General features: G+C 46.3%; 1 protein-coding gene across 6 annotated transcripts in view; it reads left to right on the plus strand.

The window, feature by feature from the left end:
* The window catches only part of LYN (LYN proto-oncogene, Src family tyrosine kinase), a 109,282-nt gene that overhangs the window by 16,294 nt on the left and 69,079 nt on the right, over positions 1 to 23,909 (plus strand). The window contains exon 1 of one of the 6 annotated variants that reach the window (XM_069600061.1): positions 20,400 to 21,036. The exons of 4 other annotated variants lie outside the window; for them this stretch is intronic. The gene's annotated coding sequence lies outside the window, so the exon portion shown is untranslated. Of the gene's footprint in view, positions 1 to 20,399; positions 21,037 to 23,909 lie in introns of those variants that run through there. One more of the 6 variants, XM_069600057.1, reaches the window with a different exon arrangement.

Below are 23,909 nucleotides of genomic sequence, written 5' to 3' on the forward strand. Positions count from 1 at the left end.
GGGCGGTTGCTGAGCCCAGGGTTAGACTGCCCACAGCTCCAGCCCCAGGTTCATCTTCCTCCAGCTGCAGTTGCTGATGTTTGGCGTCTGTGTTTTCACCTCTGGATGATCCACAAGAATTGGAACCGGGAGGGAAGGTGGGGATGGAGGGAGAGGAGGATTAGCAAGGGGACTGGCCAGTTTTCCAGGGAAGAAGTGCATTCCTCAGTTGAGAATAAAAAAAAGAAAAGATGGAAAAGCAGTTTAGCCAGCTTCCTTACCTATGGTGTGTGTTGGCAACAACCTAGCAGCTTCTGAGAACCGCGTTGCTCCAGGATGACCTTGAGGTGTCTGCGGAGCAGAAGGATACTCGTAGTACTTATTTTCTTTAAATCTCCTACCCCAGAAGAGTAAAAGTCCTCTCCAGAAGAATCCTCCAAGATGGTACAGGGCGGTGTTATTCAACCTGGATGAAAGTTACTAAGGCGCAGACCTTGGGAAGCTGAGCTATAGATTCTAGGGGTGAACTCTGGGCATTTGCACTGCTGCTGAACAGATGTGAGAGCTGAACCATAAAGAAGGCTGAGTGCCGAAGACCTGAGGCTTTCAAATCGTGTTGCTGGAGAAGACTCTTGGACAGCAAGAGATCAAACCCGTCAATCCTAAAGGAGATCAACCCTGAATATTCACTGGAAGGACTGAAGCTGAAGTTCTGCTACTTTGGCCACCTGATGTGAAGAGCTGATTATTTGGAAAAGACCCTGATGCTATGGAAGATTGAAGAGAAGAAGGGAGGAAAAGGGAGGAGATTGAAGAGGAGAAGGGAGCGACAGAGGACGAGATGGTTGGATGGCATCACTGACTCAATGGACATGAGTGTGAGCAAACTCCAGGAGGTGGTGAAGGACAGGGATGCCTGGCATGCTGCAGTCCGTTCAATCACAAAGAATCGGACATGCCTTAGCAACTGAACAAATACGAAATTCTGCTGCCCGCTCCCCCAACCCTGCTGCCTCAGGGGAGATGGCCCTGCTCTTAACTCCCGAGTTTCCTTTGGGCAGCAGCGTCCATGAGCCCAGGCTCCTCACCTGGAGAGCAGTTAAGGCCGTTGCCTCTCTCAGGCTGTCACTGACATCAAGGAAGATGGGGTCATTTGAGTCAGTGCTTCCTCTTCTTTGTGAGAGGAGGAATGTCCTGTGGGTGGGACAGACAGAGGACAGGTCACATGACCTGGCTGCACCTTCGCAAGTGTGAGTCCTCCCTGTCAAAGGTGTCATCTCGACCAAGTCGTCTGACTTCTCCACGTCTCCCTGTGGCCACCTGTTAGGTGACAGTTCATAACAGAAGGTCTTTTGAAGTTCAGCTGTGTTTATTTGCATGGATGTACTTGAAACGTAATAGAGACCTAACAAATATTTCATATTTGATTTTCTTTTCGTTCAAGTGATCATTTTTTTTTAGCCATAATAGGCTTTGGGGAGCTGATTCTGTGCAACAATATGGAAGTGACTGCAGAGATTTTGAGAGGGTTGTGGTCGTCTGAACTTAGGTGCGCGCTAGGACTTGAGCCCGAAGTGCATTTGGAAGTGTTTGTTCAAGCTCAGAAACACCATGTGTGGCTGAAAGGGAGAAAATGTTTGGATGAGTGATGGACAGAGGAGAGACCACACCAGATGACTTACATTTTCCATGCTGCCTGGGCTCTATAGGGACCTAAAGGGCCTCTCTAGCTCACAGGTCCCAAAATTCAGACTGTCTTACTAAAGACAAGGTCAAGGTGAGCTTGGGAATCCACTCTGAACTTTCTTTCGGTGGAGGAGACTGATGTCCAAGGCCCAAGGAGAAAAGGAGCTGGGAGTGATTAGTTCGGGCACAGTAGTTAAATTGGCAAAATGAAAGCCAGTTTCCTTCTTAACTGAAGAATCTTCTTTTTTCTTTCTTTCTTTTTGGCCACAGGCTTTTGGGTTTCTCTGGTGGCTCAGATGGTAAAGAATCTGCCTGCAATGCAGGTGACCTGGGTTCAGTCCCTGGGTGGGAGAGATCTCCTGGAGAAGGGAATGGCAACCCACTTCAGTATTCTTCCCTGGAGAATCCCATGGACAGAGTAGCCTGTTGGGTAACAGTCCATGGGGTCACAAAGAGGTGGACATGACTGAGCAACTAACACGCACTTTTGCAGGATCTTGGTTTCCTGATCAGGGCTGGAACCTGGGCCGGGGCAGTGAAAGTGCCAAGTCCTAACCACTGGACCGCCAGGGACTTCCCAGAAGAATCTTACAATGATGCCAGCACTGTTATTACTTGCCAGACTTTTGTATCAGGCCATAATTACCTTTTACAGAAAATATAATAAAAAGAGCAGTCATGTATTAAGTGTGTGTCCTCTGTTAGATGACCATTCCTTACAAGGCTTGTTATTGATATTCTTGGTATTGTTAAGGAGACCAAGGCTTAGAGATAATAAATACCTTCTCCTTGACATGTATGCGTGCTCCGTCACTCAGTCATGTCCAGCTCTTTGTGGCCCCATGGATTATAGCCCACCAGGCTCCTCTGTCCCTGGGATTCTCCAGGCAAGAGTACTGGAGTGGGTTGCCATGCCCTCCTGCAGGGGCTCTGCCCAACCCAGGGATCCAGCTCGGTCTTCTGTGTTTCCTGCATTGGTAGGTGTGTTCCTTACCCACTAAGCTACCTGGGAAGTCCACTTTCTTCTTTGGTTACTAAGTAAATGGAATATGAGACAGCTCGACTCCCAGGCTGATGTGTTTTATTTAACTTTGAAAGGTTATTTAAAAAAAAATCATGGTTATAATATGTGTAAGGTAATATCCTGGATAGTTTATCAAGTTGACTTTATACATTAACTTGAATGCAAACACAGGAATGCAACTCTTCCTGAGAGATCAATAATAAATACAGCTTGGGGACATTTACTGGGCACAGACTGTACATCATCCATTATTCTAAACATTGCTAAGTTTTTATTCACTTAATCCTCACAACAACCTTATGAAATCGGTACAGTTATCATCCCCTTTTTTGGTGGATAATTGAAGGTTAATTAACTTGCTCAATGTCACATCTCTATGGGGTAGAGCTCGAATTTGAATCATGGAAATCTGACTTTTAAGGCCAACTCTATAGCTGTGCGATTCCAACATGCAACCTCTTGACTTGAGGGAGAAAAAAATCCAGACACTCACAACCAGCCAAAGCAAGAGAGAGCCCTCAGTTCTGACAGTTTGGTGTCATTCTTACTATGATCACAACTTGCAAAGACAAATAAAATTGAAATATTGAAATTGAGCTGAAAATATGAACATTAAATCGAGAGCTTAAGTGTGATTAGGATAAAGCCAGTTGATTTTATATGCATTAACGTCAGCTGGTGACTCCATTTCTCTCTAGTGTCCTGGTTACCATTTGTTGGGAAAGAAATGATTTTCCTCTGCTGGCCAAGCAAAGCAAATCAGTTGTTTTGTAGCTAAGATTGAGTCATGATTGGATTAGCCTTTTCTTCATAGTTCCCTCATATTTTTCTTTTGCTAAGTACTCATCTAGCTTGTGTTTTTCTTCCTAATGAAGCAATATCTTACGTTACCACACCTCTTTAAAATGCAGCTACAAAGCCTTGGACTTTGAAAAGTTATTAAGATTGTAGTTAATAGATTACTAATGGCAAAGGGCTAGATAAAAGGCAAAGAATACGGATCTGGTGAGTCATACATCCATCCTTGGCTCACTACCTTCCTCTGTTTCTTGTGGCATTTGCAGGGATGAATTCAAGATCATCTATGGTTAAGCCTCGGCTAAACCGATTTATTCCCTGGGAAGTGTGTCAACCCTCTGGACAGTGTCTGCATTCAGCACTTGGTTACCCCTTGCTTGCTGTCTCTCTAAGGTTCCTCGATGGGCTGTTTCCATTTCTGAATGATTGTTCTCCAAAAATAAATGAAAAGGAAAGTGGATGAGACTTAAACTTTCTTTAAAAGGGAAAATGTATTAGGATCCCTAGATTTCCTTCCATTCCTGGGGTGCCAGGTGACTCTTGAAGTAAAATCCTAATTTTCTGTGGTCTTGATGAAGTGTTTTGACCTTGATGTTAACATAAACATTGCTGTTTAATCTCCACATCAGTCCTTGTGTTCATTCTTGGGCCCCTACAGGATCCTCTTTTGGTCTACCTTGTGGCCTGGCTGGAACCACTTCTGGGGATTTTCCAGGACAAATAGTCTCCAAATATGGTACCTGAAGGCTGGGCATTAGCAGAGGTTGTGTGTCATCTGTGCTTTCTGTGGGCAGGAGGGTAGAGCTGGAGGAGTCTTGTGTCCATATTTTTGATGCCTATCCAGAAGCAACATGAGTCATACACTGAAATAAACAAAATTGACTGACAGTTTGGACCCGCTGCTGATCGTGTGAGAACCTCTGGGCTGTAGAACCTCTGCTCCGTCCAGGACTAGCCACTTGCTTGAGATCTTTTGGAGGCTGGGCAGCATGCAGAGGAAAGAACTCCTTGCTGAGTAGTTTGTGCTAGTTCTTTGTCTAACTGCACTTCCTGGTTCAACCAAATGTAAACAGATGAGAAGAACCTAAGCCAGAAAGGGCATTAGGACTGTGACTTGGGTAATAAACTACCCCAGGGTCATAATGGGCTCATTCCTGGATAGACATGGGATTGAGTCTAGGGTGAGAAAAGCTGAATGAGTGAGTGATGATGTGTTGTCATTTAAAAAATGTCTCACTGTGTTTATGCAGATGGTAGACCAGATGTTAGATGGAGCCCTTGTTTGACTGTTTCTTTCAAGTTTTCAGGAGAACAATTGTGAGCTTATGGGGAACAGTGAAAATTATTTGTTTTTGGCTCTGCTGGGTTTTACTTGCTGCACGGGCTTTTCTGTCTAGTTTCAACTAGTCTCTAGTTGCAGTGAGAGAGCGTCTCATTTTGGTGGCTTCTCTTGTTGCTGCTCTCAGGCTCCAGAGCACAAGCTCAGTTGCAGTACACGAGCCTAGCTGCACTGCAGTATGTGGGATCTTCCCGGGCCAGGGATCAAACCCTTGTCCCCTGTACTGTTAGGTGGATTCTTTACCACTGAGCCACTAGGAAAGCTTCCCAGTGAAATTGACTGAGGTTCCCGTATGCCAGACCTGTGAGATAAAATTAAAAAATATGCAATAAACCCCAATAATAGAAGAATAATGAATTGAATTACAGTTGACCCTTGAACAACATGGGTTTGAATTGCATGTGTCCACTTATACCTGGAGTTCTTTCATTAGTAAATACTACAGTACTACGATCTGCCTTGGTTGAATCTGTGGATGTGGTAAACCAGAGCTGACTGTAGAGGTGTCCGTGGATTTTCCTTTCCAAGGGGACAGCACCCTTAGCCCCACCCTGTTCAAGGGTCAACTATGCTTCTGATGTTTTTGACTGCCAATGTTTCATGAAATGAACTGGTTGGTAATTTTCTGCTGTTCTAAGTTTTACCTTTAAGGTCAGGAGAAAAGTTATTTCCTAGGAAGCTGCTCTTTACTGTAAGTTCTTTCTATTTCTGTGTTGATAGTATAATCTGAATTCACTGGGTTTATTGAGACTTCATCATTTATAAGTCATGATTAGTTTATTGTTCATTTATATAGAACCTTAAGCTATTTTGTTGTTTATGTAGATCTTGAGGTTTGAAGCTTGAAGTAGCTCTGCTTTTCATAAACATTCATTCTCTGAGCATTGATTATAGCCTATAAGGTAGAAGGACTCTTGAACTAAAGGAAAATGATAGTGATAGTTTTATAGTAGATAAATCTGAGATAAGTATAAGTGAATTAATATTTTTCATAAAATATGCCCCAAAGTTAATACTTTGCAAATACTACCATTTTCTTGTGGTTAGAGTATAACCAAATCCAGGACTAAATAACTTTCCATTTGGGGCCAGGTGGAGCAAAATAAAGTTCATAGAATAAAATAAAAAATTAACAGGTTTCTAGAATAAAAATTAAGTTCGCAGAAGACAAATTGTGATAGGAAAGTCAATTTTGCTGCACCAGCAAATTTTTAATAGTGGGCTCCATTTATTAATCAGTGCTTTTTTTTGCCCCCATGCTGAGCTTTTTTTTTTTTTTTCTTATTTGAGTTCAGGTATGGGGTTAGGTTGGTGGTGGATAAATTCCAATGTCCACTCTTGCACAAGAGCATGAAATTGTAATGCAATATGAGATGGTTTTTGTAGCAGCTAGCCAGCAGGACATCTGAAATGAAACCATCTGTGGCCTGCCTTGGCTTCTCTGATAGCTCAGTTGGTGAAGAATCTACCTGCAGTGCAGGAGACCTGTGTTTGATTCCTGGGTCAGGAAGATTCGCTGGAGAAAGGAAAGGCTACCCACTCCAGTACTCTAGCCTGGAGAATTCCATGGACTGTATAGTTCAAGGGGTTGCGAAGAGTTGGACACGACTGAACGAGTTTTGCTTTGTGCTTCCCTGATAGCTCAGTTGGTAAAGAATATGCCTGCAATGCAGGAGACCCTGATTCAATTCCTGGGTTGGGAAGATCTGCTGAAGAAGGGATAGGCTACCCACTCCAGTATTCTCAGGCTTCCCTTGTGGTTCAACTGGTAAAGAATGCCCCTGCAATGCGGGAGATCTAGGTTCTATCGCTGGGTTGGGAAGATCCCCTGGAGAAGGGAACAGCTACCCAGTCCCGTATTCTGCCCCGGAGAATTCCATGAACTGTATAGTCCATGGGGTCTCAAAGAGTCGGACACAACTGAGCGACTTTCATTTCCACATAGCCCATCTGGGCTTCCCCAGTGGCTCAGCAATAAAGAATCTGCCTGTAATGCAGGAGATGCGGGTTCGATCCCTGGGTTGAGAAGATCCCTGGAGGAGGGCATGGCAACCCACTCTAGTGTACTTGCATAGAGAATCCTATGGACAGAGAAGCCTGTCGTTGCTAGGGTTGCAAAGAGTCAGACATGACTGAGCAACTGACTACAACACAACCACACACATGGCCTGTCTATTACTATGATTTCTGTTCTGAAGTGGAGTTCAGTGTCTGATAAAAGGATCCCAACACCATTGGACTGTAAAGTCTTTTTCAGAGCAGGTGAAGTCAAAAGTATAGGGTTTTTCTAGTGGTTCTCAGCCCTGGCTACTCACTGGAGTCAATGGGGGAGCAATTTAATTCTCCCTGGGCCCAAGCTACACCCCAGCTAATAAAAGGGGGATAGTGGAGGACCCAGGCATGGGTGCTTTTTATTCTTTTTTAAAGATTTTTTGGATGTGGACCATTTTTAAAATAGTTCATTGAATTTGCTACAATATTGCTTCTGTTTTATGTTTTGGTGTTTTGGCTGAGAGGCATATGGGCTCTTAGCTCTCTGACCAAGGACTGAACCCGTGCAGACTGCACTGGGAGGTGAAGTCTTAACTACTGGACTGCCAGAAAAGTCCCCATTGGTGCTTTTTAGCACTCTCCTCGAGACCCTGCTTGTGTACCAAGGTTGAACCACTTCACCAGATCCAGCCGTTGAGGATGTTGGGGCTATTATGGATTGAAGTTCAGATCAGTGAATTCAGATGTCTTATTAACATCTGGTCAGTTCCCACCTGAATGTCAAATGTCTTGAGAGCTGAGATGTGTGGAATAGCTCCCTGTCCCTAGAGAAGGGGCCAACACACTGGGCACCAGTTAGGAGGATGGTGTGTCTCCTGGGTTTAGAAAGCCTGTGCCTCCAGTCTCCCCGCCACATACTCCAGAAGCTTGAGGGTGGGGTGGGATACTCTACCTGCTGGGAGAGCCTCAGCCTCCAACACAGCAAGTCCTGGTTGTGTTGTGAGGTGTGTGAGTACACAGAGCTCCTCCCGCTTCCGAGCATCTCCCTTGCACGAGGGGACCACTCCCCTCTCCCCAGGACTCCAAGGTCTGAGGGTCACTCATGACCTCTATAGAGCAAGGTTCTGTCAAAGTGACCCATGAGTGAGAAAGGAAGTCCATGTAGGAGCCAGGAAGTAGCATAGTGCTGTTTTAGCTCGTTCACAAGTTTTTCTTTCTTTTTTTTTTTTAACATCCAGATTGACCTAAGTCTCAGAGACGGGGTGCTTGTTCAGGCAGAGGACCAGGGTGGTGAGATTTACCCTGTGAGCTCTGGGCAAATTACCGCATCTCCGAGCTGCTCTTTCACCATCTGTTAGAATTTCTTATCAGGATTCGTTGTGAAAGAGTATGTGAAAATGGTTTGTTAAGAAAAGGAAAGAAAAGAAAGGAACCCCATTCAAACTCTAGCTTGGGGTGCTGGCCCTCTCTTCTTGAGGGAAGGAACAAACTTCTAGGAAACTAGTAGCCCTGGCTGAAAGCTGTTACCCTTTTCTGGCATCATTCACTTTGGTTCCATGAGCGATTAGGGTCCATTAAAAAAAAAATCACTGACAATCACAGTATGCTGGCGAAGGCAAGGGTGTGGGGAGACTGGAGTGGAAATGATCCAGCCACTGCAGGAAGCCATTCAGTGGTTTATTATAAAATTCCACATACAAATGCCTCACAGGCAAGCCTTTCTACTTCTGGGTATTTATGCAAGAGGGATGAAGACGCACGTCCACAAAAAGATGTGTACGGTGATGTATATAGCAGTTCTTTTCATAATATGTACATAAAACAAAAAACCCTGTACATAAAACAAATATTCATTATCAGAAAGTGATTCAATAAAGCTGGATGATGTATTCATAAAATAAGACTACTCAAACCAAAAAAAAAAGACACTGCTCCAACAATGACTGGTTGAATCTCCAAAACATCATATTAAGTGAAGGACAGATAAGTCAGACAGAAAGAAATACATACTGTCTGATCTTGTTTCTCAGAAGGTCACAAACAGTGGTCATGGGGAAGAGGTGACTTAGAAGTGGACCAAAGGGTGCTGAGGTTGTGTCCACACAGAACATGGCTGTTCGACATCTTGCTTTGGAAGCTGGGATTGTGGGTGGAGACATTATCAAAAAATTGATCTCACAGAGCATTTAAGATCTGTGCATTTTACTCTATAGCTTTTGGCGGGGGTGGGGGGGTGAATAATTAAAATTTATTTTTCTTCTTTTTTTTTATTGTGGTATACCTAACACAACATTTACTGTCTTAACCATTTTAATTTTTTTTTTAGTTAAAAAATTTCTGGCCACAACAGCTTGGCTTGCAGGGTCTTAGTTCCCTGACCAGGGATGGAACCTGCTCCCTTGGCAGTAAAAGCGCAGAGTCCTAACTGCTGAACCATCAGAGAAGTCCCTCTTAACCACTGTTAAGTATCCTGTGACATTAAAAACATTCACACTGTCCTGCAACCCTCACCACCGTTCGTCTCCAGGAGACTCTATATTTTGCCTCAGTAAGAAAAGCACACTAAAAACGCTGTCATGTGGTGAGGTCAGTTCAGCTGTAACTGAGGTGTTGGCCTCAAATGTCTGGACACACAGGGCCATCTGCTTCCTGCTGCAGCTCCCAAGAGCGGTGGACACTGCTCTGCTGGACACCTGTGCCCTCCACATCAGCACAGACTTGCTTGCTTCTCCACTGACCGAGAGCTCCCGAGGGTCGAGATAGTCCTGCTCATCGCCCTCCGCCGTCATCCGCGTGAGGAAGGCTCCCGTGAACGTGTGCTGAACGCCTAGTGGTCCTTGTGTCAGCACGAACCCTGGTACCTTTCCAAGGCTTTCTCAAAGAAAACAGTGCTACATCTGTTAAATGGCTCAAGAAACCACGTGTGATTTAGAGTCTTGAACTGGGGAGCCTTTTGCACGGTTTCCTGGAACCACTGCTTCTGGTTAGCGTGTGCATTCATGTCTCTTGTTCCTTCTTGCTGAAGTCAACTCTCAGGCTCTCCCACCCGACATGGGCCTTCAGCACTTCCCTTCCTCCTTGTCCTGTGGTTTCCTGGCCCGCCTTCAGGTTGCCTATCTACCCAGCCCAAAGGGCCTGGACAACTGCAAATAAGCCATTCCTCCAGCAGCTCAGAAAAGTCCAAACTAAGACCTCATGTTTTTCTTCTTCAGAAACTCCAACAATTGCCAGGAATCAGAAGGATTGTAAAATAAGGGGAGGGGTCTTTGCATGCTGCAGTGGGAGGACCTGGCTGCCTTGCTTCTCAGCTGAGTCACAGATGGTCCCCTGCAGGCCCTTCTTCCTCTCCGGAATCCCAAAGCCAGAAATAGAGTGTGTGATAAGGGCTTCCATTCCCGGACAGCTGAACAGTTTGTACCATTTCAAAACGGCATAATCCTGTTCAGACGCAGTTTTCAATATGTGTTCAGCATTTCCGTCCATGGTCTCAATTGCATGCATTTTCTTCACCAGAAAATGCAACCAGCTTACACTGAAAAGAGTGTTTTGCTTAAGACTGAAGAGTTCCTGCTTTCAACCTACCTTGTAATTTTCATCGTGTCTTTTCCTAGCATTCATATCAACACCTTGGACTTTTAGCTTCCTACTACATCTTTAAAATTATCACTTTAAAATATAATGAAACGCTCGAATAACACACTGTCCCATCTATCACCTGTTGGGGCTGGGACGGAGCTCCTGGTGACTCTGAACTTGGAGGGCAGGCAGTAGCACCATGCAACAGGCAGGAATGTGCATTCACTGTTTGAGAGGGAAAAGTCTGAGTTTGGGGCAGAAAAGGTTGTTTGGGGATGTCAACATATTATTATGAAAGTTGGACATGCTGCAGTGAAGACTGCTTACAATGTAAGGAAATCTCGTTTTACAGACAGGAAACTCATTCATTCATTCATCAGCAATATGTCTTAGTGCCTAATTTAGTTGCCGAGTTGTGTCTGACTCTTTGTGACCCCATGGACTGTAACCCGCTAGTCTCCTTTGCCCATGGTATATCCCAGGCAAGAATACTGGAGTGGGTTGCCATTTCCTACTGCAGGGGATCTTCCGAACCCAGGGATTGAACCAAATTCTCTCGTCTCTTGCGTTGGCGGGCAGGTTCTTTACCACTAGTACTATCTGGGAAGCCCTAGAGAGAGTTGCCAGATTTAACAAATACAAATAGAGAATGCCCAGGTTACACTTGGATTTCAGGCATGTAATGAATTTTTAGTATATCTCATGCAATGTTCGGGACACACTTATACTAAACAATGATTGGCTGTTTCGTGAAATGCCGGTGTTGCTGGATATCCTGCGTTTTCTCTGGCAGTGGGAGGCTATGGGGCTGGAGCCGGGAGGTCAGACTGAGAATGGGCAGTGGATGTCCATGGGGAGGCCTTACTGATGAGCTGGATCTGGGGAGTGAGACAGAGGAGTACAAGATGACTTCTGGGTCTCCAACCCCAGCACCTGGGAGGCCCTAACCTGGGCTGGAGAAGATGGGGCGGGAAGTGTGTGTGTTGTGATACTGACGAGCCTTGTCTAAGGGTGTGTAAACAGGAAAACGTGGACATTTCATGAATTGTCCCGCTTCTCTGTACAGGCCCACCCCTCCAACTGTCTCCCCTTCCTCCTCCCCCGACCCATCTTGTGTTCTCTGCTCCAAAGGAATAGAGAAAAGCAGTCCAGGACACAGGTGACTGGGACGAGCTATTTTCTAAATAAACATTTAGATCCCCTAGAGAAGGGAATGGCAACCCACTCCAGTATTCTTGCCTGGAGAATCCAAAGGACGGAGGAGCCTGGTGGGCTATAGTCCTTGGGGTCACAAAGAGTCAGACATGCCTGAGCAACTAATACTTGCACACTTTCAAGCTGCTACTAAGGGAAATGGTGGGAAAACAGAAATGTGCTTCCTGGGAACTGGGCTACAGACTATTTCTATTAATAGTTCCTTGTGTAACATTTCTGTGCGCCTCTTTTGCAATGTCTTTAAGGATCCATCGATAGGCATAATGAAACAGGACAAATAGGACAGTTTTTGCAATGAAGTGGTTATGTGGACAACCGAGGACAGGCAAAATAAACTGGGTACAGAAGTGTCTTAGTCACAGCTTTTATAAAATGCAACATTACAATTATACCAAACATTACAACTGTAATATCTAACATTACAATTGGGCTTCCCAGGTGGCTCAATGGTAAAGAATCCATCTGTCAATGTAGGAGACGTGGGTTTGATTCCTGGGTTGGGAGGGTCCCTTGGAGGAAGAAATGTCAATCTACTCCAGCATTCTTGCCGGGACAGTGGAGCCTGGTGGGCTACAGTCCATGGGGTCACAAGAGTCAGACTCGACTTGACAACCAAACAAACATTACAACTAACTGCATGGCTACACTGAAGTATTTTCTGAAATTTTAGCCCAAATAAGAATTTTAGCCTTCTCATTTCTATTTTTATGAAGAAAAAACAAGTGTGTACAAGCACTGTTGTGACATTGCATTTCCTGATTAAAAAGATACATTTTTTTAAAAATTGGACTACAAATATTAAGATTTATTTTAAAATGGTCCTTGTAAAAAGTTCATTCTCCTTGACTTTATTTTTCTGTAGGGTGAAGCCACTTGATTAAATAAATATTTTGATTACAGAGGGTTTGGATGTAAAATGGCCCCAGAGAATGTTTTGGAAAAGTGAAAACTGGATATATGCCACGACTCTGTCTTTTTCTCCACCCCTTCTACTTAAATCTTTTAGTAAAACAATTTTACCAGAAATTCCGTATGGCCAGTCAATAAGGCTTATTGCTGTTGTTCTATTTCCGAAGTTGCTCGGCTTCCACTGGGGGACAGAATGTCCCCTAAGTCAAACCTGGAGAATCACATGTAATGTTTGTTATGAATGCTCACTTGCTTCACATAGATTTGAATTCAGTGGTCTGCCTAGGGCAGGGTCCAAGAATTTGTATTTTTAACAAATACGCCAGCCATTTTCGTGGGCTGGCAAATCTGGAAAACACTGGCTTGAGTGAAATAATTATTAGTCATTGAGGACTTCCCTGGTGACTCAGTGGTAAAGAATCCACCTGTCAATGCAGGAGACAAGAGTTCCATCCTTGGTCCGGGAAGATCCCACATGCTTCTGGCTAACCTAACCCGAGCACAACTAACTACTGAGCCCACACCTAGAGCCTGTGCTCCTCAACAAGGAAAGCCACCACGATGAGAAGCCCAGGCACCGTTACAAAGAATCGCCCCTGCTCTCCGCAGCTAGAGAAAGCCCTCACGCAGCAGCAGAGACCCAGCACAGTTAATAAATAAATAAATAATTTTTAAAATAAAATACAATCGTTGAATTCCAACTGTCTTGAAGATGTGAGTGAAAGAGCCTTTTGAGAGATTGGAGGAGAAATAATGGCACATAAGTGGTCTCATTAGTTACACAGTTCATCAGAGTTTGTTGAATGTCTGCCGATGGGCTTGAAAGCATCCTGGGCACTGACGGTGCTGTGTGGACGAGACATGAGCCAGGAGGGACGGTCAGTTCTGCCTGGTAGCTCCGGACAGCTTTGCACGCAGGACGAGGCATTTGAAATGGTTCATTTGAAACCAGAAGGAGGAGGTTGCTTATGGGCTGGTGGGGTGGATTGGGGGAGGGTTGTTATTCCAAGAAGGAGCAGGTGTGATGGTTAGAGGAGAATGGGGCCCTCAGGTGTGGGGTTCCCATGGAGCTGGTCCTTAGGGTGGGTGGGGTGAGGTGAGCAGCTTGTGGAACCAGGAATGTAGGCTGCTGTGAAGGAAGAGTCTTGCCAAGCTCTATCGTGTGAGGAACGAGGAAACGGCAGAGAGCTGCAGTTGTTTTTGGAAAGAGACCTGGAAGAGCACCGTGCAGCATGACGGATGGGCTGTGGGTTGGGGTAGAGGGGAAACGAGAGGGCTGAAAGCCAGGGTGGAGAGTTTCAAACTCAGCTCTGGTGGGAGTGTGAGGCACAGAGAGCACAGTGAGCCCCCGGGAGGCCAGCCCTCTGCTCCCTAGAAGCATCTGAAGTATTAACATGAAACCTGCTGGGATGATCCCATACCTCAGGGAGTGAATATTCCCTTCAAGTCAGAGTAGGGAAGAAAAAGCCAGAATGTTCCAGTCTCCACGTGTGAGAGGCTTTGGTCCCTTGGGTCTCAGGGCGGTAGGGGCCCTGCAGGTGGGTTGGCACAACCAGCAGCCTTGATTTGGGCGCTGCTTGGACCAGCTGAGGCGTCCAGGCACCAGCCCAAGCCCTGGGGTGTCTTCCAGATTCTGCAGGGAGCCCACACATCTGCTTCTTCGTGTGAGCTGTGTTCCTCGTCCCTCCGCTGCACCCGCCCCACTCTCCCTTCCAGACGTGAGAAAACACCATCTCAGAACAAAAGCCAGTAGATTCACCTACTTGGTGAAGGGAGAAAGACCAAGGAAAATGCTAGGGTGTTTTTTTCACTCCCCGACCTTGTTCATTGTGTTTGTAACGTGGGAACCCAGTTTGAAAGAAAGGTGGAGGAGGTGAGCAATGACAGTGGGTTGGTGTCGGGGGGTCCTGGGCTGCCAGCCTAGGGAGGGGCTTCAACCCTCTGTTGCCCGAGGTTTCCCCTGCTTGGAATTAGGAGGAGTGAATGACATCCACGTAGATGGGGAGTTCAGATGGGTGTGTGTGTGCGCTCAGTCAGTAAGTTGTGCCCTACTCTTTGCACCTCCATGGACTATAGCCCCCCTGCCAGGCTCCTCTGTCCGTGGGATTTCCCAGGCAAGAATACTGGAGTGGGTTTCCATTCCCTTCTCCAGAGGATTTTCCCAAACCAAGGATTGAACCTGTGTCTCCTGCACTGGCAGGTGGATTCTTTACCACTGTGCCACCTGGGAAGCCAGATGGGTTTGTTAATTAAATGTAAAAGATCCATTTTATAATAACACACATTAACACGGGGTTGATGACTGAGGCTGTGCTTCGTCTTGACGCCTCATCTGTTATCTGCTCTTCCTTTTGAAAGTTGTCTTCTCATTTCAGTTTCCATTGCACTGCATTGCAGTGGTCCAAGATCTCTAAATTCTCTGAATTTTAGAACTGGTTGCTGCCTGCTTTCCACTGTAGCCCTTACTGTCCTTTGCCCCATCTTCCACGATTTTGTTTTGCAGTTCTGGACATGGGCTAGGTAGAAACGCCAACCCCCTGCCCTCTACCCCCAGAGAAACAGCCCCTCTCGGGGTGGAACCAGCAGTCTGGATGTGAGAGAACCTCCAGCGATCCTTAACACCTGTGGTAAGGTCCAGAACCACTGATTGACTAGCGCAGCCTCCCTGTTTTACTGACAAGACAGTGATGCCCCAATTCCAGCTGGGAAGCGGTGTTTGTAACCCATTTCCCAGGAGATGCTGAAGTTGCTGGTCTAGATGACTTAAGTCTCCCCAGCTCAGAAATGTTGACTCTGTTGTCTGTAAAGTGTCGGGGGTTAGGGCGTCGGGGGATTTGTTACGTTTCTTAAATAGATGTTTCTATCTGCCAGTTTCTGCCCTCAGAGGTATATTCTATAATCATTCCTTCCTTCTCCTGCCCTCTGCCAAGCTCACCCCTTGTGGTCCTGTTTCCCTTTTCCAACAGCTCACCCCACCTGCTAAGAAACCCTCTACCTGTCAGCATCCAACAGCCAGTCTTACCCATGCACAGAGGGCAGCCGTTCTGGGTGGGTGATGGGGCACAGTGGTCCTCAGTTGCACAGCATGCTCCCACGTGTGGACTCTCGGGGTTTTGGGGGCAAGTGGTGCTGACCTGAGCGCAAGCAAGTCAACTAGGGCTCCGAGGCTTACTATCTCTGTCACCTTGGAGGAGTTACTTTACCTGCCAAAGCCTCAAATTTCTCATCTGTTAAATGGAGATAATATTATAGTATCTGAAAGACTGTTCTAAGTATCGAATGAAATAATCCATGTAAAGAACTTGACACAGTACCAAGTACACAGTAAGAGTTCCATAGATATTAGCTTTGAAACCAGTAAATTGGAACTGATGAGGTTGTGTTTCCCATGATATGCTGTTTTCTCACTTAAAAATAGTGCTTTTCACTCTACTCAGGGTTGTGTGGCAGCCTGGATGAGACAGGGGTTCAGGTGAGTTCAGATGGTTCAGGGAAGAATGTGAAAGTCACTCAGTCATGTCCGACTCTTTGCAACCCATGGACTGTGCAGTCCATGGAATTCTCAGGCCAGAATACTGGAGTTGGTAGCCTTTCCCTTCTCTAGGGGATCTTCCCAACTCAGGAATCGAATCCAGGTCTCCCACATTGTGGGCCACCAGGGAAGTGCAGGGAAGAATGGACACAGGTATATATATGACTATGTCCCTTCACTGTTCACCTGAAACTATCACAACGCTATTAATCAGCTCTTTGTTCTTTAGTCACTAAGTTGTGTCCGACTCTTTGTGACCCCATGGACTGTAGCACACCAGGCTTCCCTCTCCTTCACTACCTCCCAGAGTTTGCTCAAACTCACGTCCATTGAATCAGTAATGCCATCCAACCATCTCGTCCCCTGTAGTCCCTTTCTCCTCCTGCCTTCAATCTTTCCTAGCATTTGTGTCTTTTCCAGTGAGTCAGCTCTTCACATCAGATGGCCAAAGTATTGGAGCTTTAGCTTCAGCATCAGTCCTGCCAATGAATATTCAGGGCTATACTCCAATATAAAACAAAAAGTTAAAAAATAAAAATAGTACTTTTCAGGGTAAATTTTGTGCTTCTCCTGGACTTTGTCAGATTACTAGGGGTGATTTTGAAAGGTTTATGCCTTATTTCCAGACCTGATGCCACTCTGGGAGGGTGTGTGTGCAAGGTACAGATCCCAGAGCAGTGGAGATGGTTCCATTGGAACAGGGGTTCTAGGTGGGTGTCCTACCTTTGATGCTGACTTCTGACTCCTTCAGATGTGAAGGAAGGTGTAAACCCCTCATCATGTCCTGCATGTCACGATGCCCCACCCCTGAGGGACAAGCACACACTGACCTAGAGATGTGGGGATGGCAACACTGTGTGTGTATGTGTGTGCACATGCCGTGCTTAGTCACTCAGTTATGTCTGACTCTCTCTGACCCCATGGACTGTAGCCCCCCAGGATCCTCTGTCCATGGGGATTCTCCCCAACCCAGGGATCCAACTTAGGTTTCGTGCATTGCAGACAGATTCTTTACTGTCTGAGCCCCCAAGGGAAGTCTGTGTGTATGTGTGTGTGTGTGTGTGTGTGTGTGTGTGTGTGTGTGTGTGTGTGTGTACACAGACAGAAAAATAAAAGACCAGGTTTCTGTTCATTTGGAATGATGACAGGCTTCCCAGATGACTTTCCCAGTGGTAAAGAACCCGCCTGTCAATGCAGGAAAACAGGTTTGATCCCTGGGTGGGAAAGATCCCCTGGAGGACGAAATGACATCCCACTCCAGTATTCTTGACCGGGTAATTCCATAGAGAGAGGAGCCTGGTAGGCTACAGTCTGTGGGGTCGCAAAGGGGCAGCTGTGCTGAAGTGACTGAGCATGCTGCGATCAGCAAGAGTCATTCTTTTGCAGTTGCTCTTCAAACATTTTTACCACTGGATACGCTAATGATATTGTGTCAAACTTGTTGAGAAAGTGGAGGAGGAGGAGCTGGTGACATGAACTGAAGAAAGAAGGGAAGAAAAGAGTGCTCCTTGAGGGGAGGCCCATGTCTGGAAGGTGTCTGCAGCTCCTGTGTCTCTTACGGTAGATTCAGCAAGTGACAGTGACCCCAGGTGCATGGAATTTGAGCTGGAAATGGGGACATTTTGTTTGACCCACGAGTACTGTGAATGAGGAGACAGTGGCTGTCTAGACCAGGTAAAGGAATAGTGCGTCCGGGATCCTCAGTGGTGGTCGCTGTACTCGGTTCCCCCCAGATTCCCTGATTGGAATTTGTCAGCTATGGCTCCACAAATAAGATGAGTCTAAACTAGATAACCTGTGGCATTAGTAGGTCTTTGGGTTCCCATGGAAACCTGCTCTGGCCACAGCGTAAGCAGAAAGGAGGAAATATTGCAAGGAAGCTGAGGTCTTACACAAAACTGCCCTGAGCCAAAGGAAGGGCTGAGTAAGCAAGTCTGCGGTACTAGGGACAAGGACATCTCGAGACCTCCCACTTCGGATGCTGGGCAGCCCAGCCCTCTGCCCACTCCGTCTCTGATCCACATATGGGGCTCAGTGGTTCTGTTCCCTTCCGTGGGGTCCTCGCCATGAACATGTTCTCACCCAGACTTTGCTCACCAACCGTCCCCTCCCTCACCTCCTGCTACCCTGCTTTTTCTGCATCACACTCACCACCACCTAAAACTCTTAGAGGTGGAGACCCCCCTGGCGGTCCAGTAGTTAAGATTCCACCATCCAGTGCAAGGAGTTGAGGTTCCATCCGGGGTGGGATAAGTAAGATACCACATGCCTTGGGGCCAAAAAAACAAAACATGAAACAGAAGCAATATTGTAACAAATTCAATAAAGACTTCAAAAATGGTATGCATCTAGAAAATCTTTTTTAAAAAGGAATGATTAAAAAGTTTTAGAGTTACTTGTTCACCTGTGGAGATTTTAAAATACTGATGCCCAGGCCTGACTCTCAGAGAGCCTGGTCTGGCATGGAACCGGAGCGTGTGTTTTCCCTAAAGCCCCATGGTATTGAATGCCTAGCTCAGGTTAAGAATCAAGGCCTAGGATTCAGAAAAGATGGCGGAGGAATAGGACGGGAAGACCACTTTCTCCCTCACAAATTCCTCAAAAGAATATTTCAACTCCGAGCAAACTCCACAAAACAACTTCTGTAGGCTGGCAGAGGACATCAGGCAACCAGAAAAGCAGACCATTGTCTTCAAAAACAGAGAGAAGAAACCCAGCTCCACCCACCAGAACTCCAACACAAGCCTCCCTAGCCAGGAAACCTTGACAAGCCACTGATAGAACCCCACCCACAGTGAGGAAGCTCCAAAATAAAGAGAACTCCACAAATTACCAGAATATAAAAAGGCCACCCCCCCAAAAAAATAAATAAAAAATAAAAAGGCCACCCCAAACGCAGCAATATAACCAAGATGACGAGACAGAGGAATACTCAGCAGGTAAAGGAACAGGAGAGTTGCCCACCAAACCAAACAAAAGAGGAAGAAGTAGGGAATCTACCTGAGAAGGAATTCTGAATATTGATAGTGAAAATGATCCAAAATCTTGAAGTCGAAATGGAATCACAGATAAATAGCCTAGAGACAAGGACTGAGAAGATGCAAGAAAGGTTTAACAAGGACCTAGAAGAAGAATCAAGGCCTAAGTGGGCCTTACAGATAATCACAGAAAATAAATAACAAGAACCTGCTGTACAGCGCAGGGAACTCCACTGAGCGCGCTGTGCTGACAGAGGGAGGATATGTGCATACGTATGGCTGAGTCACTGCTGTACAACAGAAACTAAGGCAACGTTGTCAAGTAACTAAACTCCAATAATAATAATAATAAAGGAATTGTGGCCTGAATAAACACAGTGATAGAGCAAACACAGGATGTACTCCTGCCACCAGCACAGCTGACAATATGTTTCAAAGAATTGAGCAACACTTACGGGTGATGAGGGGAAGCAGTAGCTAGGGAGTTTGGGATGGACATGTACAGACTAGTGTATTTAAAATGGATAACCAACAAGGACCTACCGTACAGCGCAAGGAGCTCTGCTCAGTGTTATGTGACAGCGTGGATGCAAGGGGAGTTTGGGGGAGAGTGGATACATTATATGTATGGCTGAGTCCCTTTGCTGTCCACTTGAGTCTATGACAGTATTGTTAATCAGCTATACTCCAATACGAAATAAAACGTTTCTTTTAAACAAAAGAATTGAGTGATTCATGTAGAAAGGATTCTTTGGGAAGAATCAGGCAGTTGTGAGTAAGCACACTTAAGTGATGTTGACAAGAGCCCTCCCAAAGCAGGTGCCCTGCGGGTAGTGGGCAGTGGCCCCGTTTCCCAGTAAGTCCACTGAGGATGGGGGAAGTAAATGACTTCCCAAGATCGACCAGCAGCTCAACAGTCATACATTCAGCCACAGCTCTCTGATCCTGAGTGACACCCTCTTATCCATGGTTCCCTCTTGGGGCCACTTGGGGCCATGGGTGAGGCCCCCTACTCCCTTGCCTAGAGGTTAAAACCAGGGGAGCTGATGGCACAAGGAAGGATTGCTGAAGGTTTGGCTGTGTTACTAAGGGAGGGCACATTTTTAGCAAAAAACATAGGCGAGAAGGAGAACCTCAATTACAGCAAGAAAAGCAGAAGTCGCTGGGCGTTCAGGGCTAATGAACGGAAATGTGAGGGATCTAAGTGTGAGAGTCTGAACCTAAAAGCAGTTTGGTTAAAAGCAGAGAAAGAAACAGAGACAGGGAGAAAAGAAAGAGTTAGGTTTTGTCTCTTTAGGGAATTGAGATGTAATTCAGTGGTTGCACTTTTAGCATTTTGGTGAGAGGGGAAAACAAAAATATGAATGCTCTGTAAATGTTGTACTTTTCATCCAAATAGTGGCATGAAAGAGTCTTCCCTGGGGAGAACAGAAAGCCCCCCTGTGTCGGGATGGTTTGGAAACGGATTGCTTATTACCAGGAGGGATGGACCATGGGACTGCGGGTTCTTACAGAAAAAAAATCTGTAATCCTTTTGGGTTTAACCATTAGGCAAATTGAGCTTCCTGGTTTCAGAAAGAGAAAACAGACCCAAAAGAGAAAAACCCAGGCCCGTGGGAACAAGAAACTTCCTCCTCCTGGGGCTGCTTGAAAGGCCTGCTGTGCCCGTCTGAGTCTCCAGCTCAGCGTGAGGCTGGCTGGAGGGCTTCCCGGAGGTGGATGGGTGATAGGCAGAGAACGGCTGCTTGTAGGAGGAACTCTGGACATGGTAGCTGAGGCTGCAGGCTTGGGCGTTGGAGTCTGAAGCACCAAAGCTGCCTTTTCATTCGATGTAAACCTGGGGAGTGAAGGACCGGGGGACTGAACTGTGTCCCCGCTGTTTGCCCCTTAGTCCTCTGGGTCCTTCAGCCAACCACACCCGGAAGCCAAAAATAGAATTCTTCAGGCTTTTACTCTTTTGGTGACAAATCAGAGGAGAGACCCAAAGCCAGTTGAAAAAGAAAGACCTGTAAGTACAGAGCTCGTTTGTCTGCCAGATGGGTGAGTGGGGGCTGTAAGACAGTGAGAGGCTTGAGCAGCTCAGTGAGGGGAGCCCTGTGTGAGTGGGGAGGGTTCTGTAATCTGGCCTGCTTCCATCTCAGGGAAGAGAACAAAAGTCTGGGATGGGGCTGAGTGTGGGGTGCCTTAGAGGCCTGTCTGCGGTGCTGTGCAAACTGTAACACTTTAGTTGGTGAAACCTACACTTGTAAAGACTCCCTAGTGATTTTTATTTAGCAGTTTTCTTTGTGCCAAAGGTCCCATGAGCCTTTCTTCTCTATAATCTGGCTCTCCCTGTTTGGGGGGATGGGGAGAGAAAATGGGAAGTAATGCATTGTTCACTGTTTTGAGGCAGAGGGATTAACATATGCTCTTGTGTTTAATCCTCCCAATAACCCTTGAAGGAGTAGTGTTATCTGCGTGTTACAGATGAGTAGGATGAAGTTCAATTAAGTGTTTGTTTGGCTCTCAAGAAATAGAGGAGTCAGATTGGACCCAAATTTCGTCATCCTAAAGCTCTTGGCACCTTCATCTGGGAGAAATGACTGAGTTGAGATTTCAGCCCAGATTGTTTGAATGGTCACAGACTGAGTGAATAGGCGGCTGCCATGGTCCGGATTTGTCTGAAACGAAAATGATTTGGGGAACTAACATTTGTTGATCTATTATAAACCAGATAGATTGTGGCTAATAAAAATAATGGGATCTACCTACAGAATTGCTTCTGACTGCAAACTACTGTATCAGTTCAGTTCAGTCGCTCAGTTGTGTCCAACTCTTTGCGACCCTATGGACTGCAGCACGCCAGGCCTCCCTGTCTATCACAAACTCCCGGAGTTGACTCACACGTCTATTGAGTCGGTGATGCCATCCAACCATCTCATCCTCTGTCGTCCCCTCCTCCTCCCACCTTCAATCTTTCCCAGCATAGTCCGTGGGATTTCTAAGTTCAACTTCAATTCAACCGAGGTGTTTTGCCGTGTCGTGGTGATGAGGTCAGGGGACTGTGTGTGTCTCAGTGGTGGAAGCAGGGTGGTGTACAAGGAGGCTGATCAGATAGTACGTCGAGGAATTTACCGTCTCCATGGAGGAGAGAGACACACACATTAACAGCAGCTGATGCAGGAGTTACAGACCCACATAAAATAGGACGGTTGGTGGTGTCCTGGGGCTTGTGGCTACATCCCAAATTGATGATGGAGAGAAGTGGTCAGGGAGAGAAGGATGTAGGCAAGACTCAGTCTGAATCAGGCTTTGGAGAATCAGTGGGATGGCCTACATGGGGAGGCAGAATGGCGCTACCATGTCAATAAATGCAAGTTTCTGGCCTTGTCACATTGAGCGGCAAGACAGACTGGAGCCAGGCTGTGAGGAGCTGTGTGGGGCAGAAAACTTGCAGTTTTCTCCTGTTGACAGTACCAGAGATGTTGCAAGCAGAATTTGAGATGATGGTATAGTAGTAATAATGGTGTCTTAACACTTTCTGAGCATTTATTCTACTGTGGCCTCCGTGCCATGATGAATATGAATGAGCATTTCCAAGTGCCAAGCTCTGTTCTCCAGACTGGCAGTCCAACGGGGTACAGACCTGACAAAAATCCCTGCTCTCACAGGGCTTGCCGTTCATCAAGGAGGGGCAAGGCAAATGCTGAAATAGATCCTGTAAGCTAAATTCGTATGGTCATGCCATGGAGAAATGTGAATACAGAGTGGTGGGCAGGGAGTGGGTGAATGAAAGCACACCTCAGTTTTGAAGCTTGCCTCTGAGTAAAGGTAGAATTCATTCATTTAATCAGGTGAAGAGCAGAGGGTGGGTCTGATGGATCCTGAATGTAAATGAAAAGATGAGATGATAATTCACAAATTTGAGCCCAGAGTCGGGAAAAGCCTGATGCCACAGAGCCTGGCCAGGAGGCAACCACACTACTCAGAACAGTCACATCTAAAGTGGACCTTTTAGTCATTAATATCATGTAAGGTTTAGTAGGGGACATCCCCAGTGACTCAGTGGATAAAGAATCTGCCTGCAATAAGACCCAGAGGAGACGCGGTTCAATCTCTGGGTTGGGAAAATTCCCTGGAGAAGGAAATGGCAACCCACTCCAGTATTCTTGCCTGGAGAATCCCATAGACAGAGGCAATGTGGCAGGCACCAAGAGTGGGGTCGTAAAGAGTGGGCCACAACTGAGCAACTGAGCATGCACACAGGGTTTAGTAGAGAAAGAAGACTAATGTAGGGGAAAACCATCAGAATGATGCTATTGGCCTTGTCCGTGCCTTTCCCTAAGCCTAGAAACCCAGCGAGGTTACACAGAAAGTGACAAGGGCCCAATGGAGAATAAAATGGGACTGCAAAGATGACAGAGGTTTTGATCCTGGGTGACGAGGATGGTGGGGAAAATGAGAAATTTGCCCTACGAATAATGGAAATTCAACAGAATAGCCATCACGCTGTTTAACTGATTTAGAATTTTCTGGAAGTGACCAGGAGGCACCCAGCCCAGCATGAGTACTCCCTGAGAATCAGTGATTTCTGCTTAGAGCTCAGTGGGCAGCCTGGAAGGTGACAGGGTGGGTTTCCAGCGGCAGCACCCCAGCCCCCTCCCCCCACGTGCACCTGCCAGGGCCCCACCCTCCACCCTCTTTCAGCCTGGCTGCTTCAGCTGACAGCACCCACCTGCTGCATCTTCCCCCTCCTGCTGCTGCTCACTGTGTAAAGTTACAGATTCATAGGTCCCCAACCCCCTTGGTTCACAACCCCCTGAGGGTCTCAGTAAGTCTTTCACAGCAATCCTAGAGCAGGAGCACCAGAGTCCCATTCCCTAGGGAGTCAAACCACTTCAT

This window comes from Ovis canadensis, chromosome 9 (assembly GCF_042477335.2).
Source record: "Ovis canadensis isolate MfBH-ARS-UI-01 breed Bighorn chromosome 9, ARS-UI_OviCan_v2, whole genome shotgun sequence".
NCBI classification, from domain to species: domain Eukaryota; kingdom Metazoa; phylum Chordata; class Mammalia; order Artiodactyla; family Bovidae; genus Ovis; species Ovis canadensis.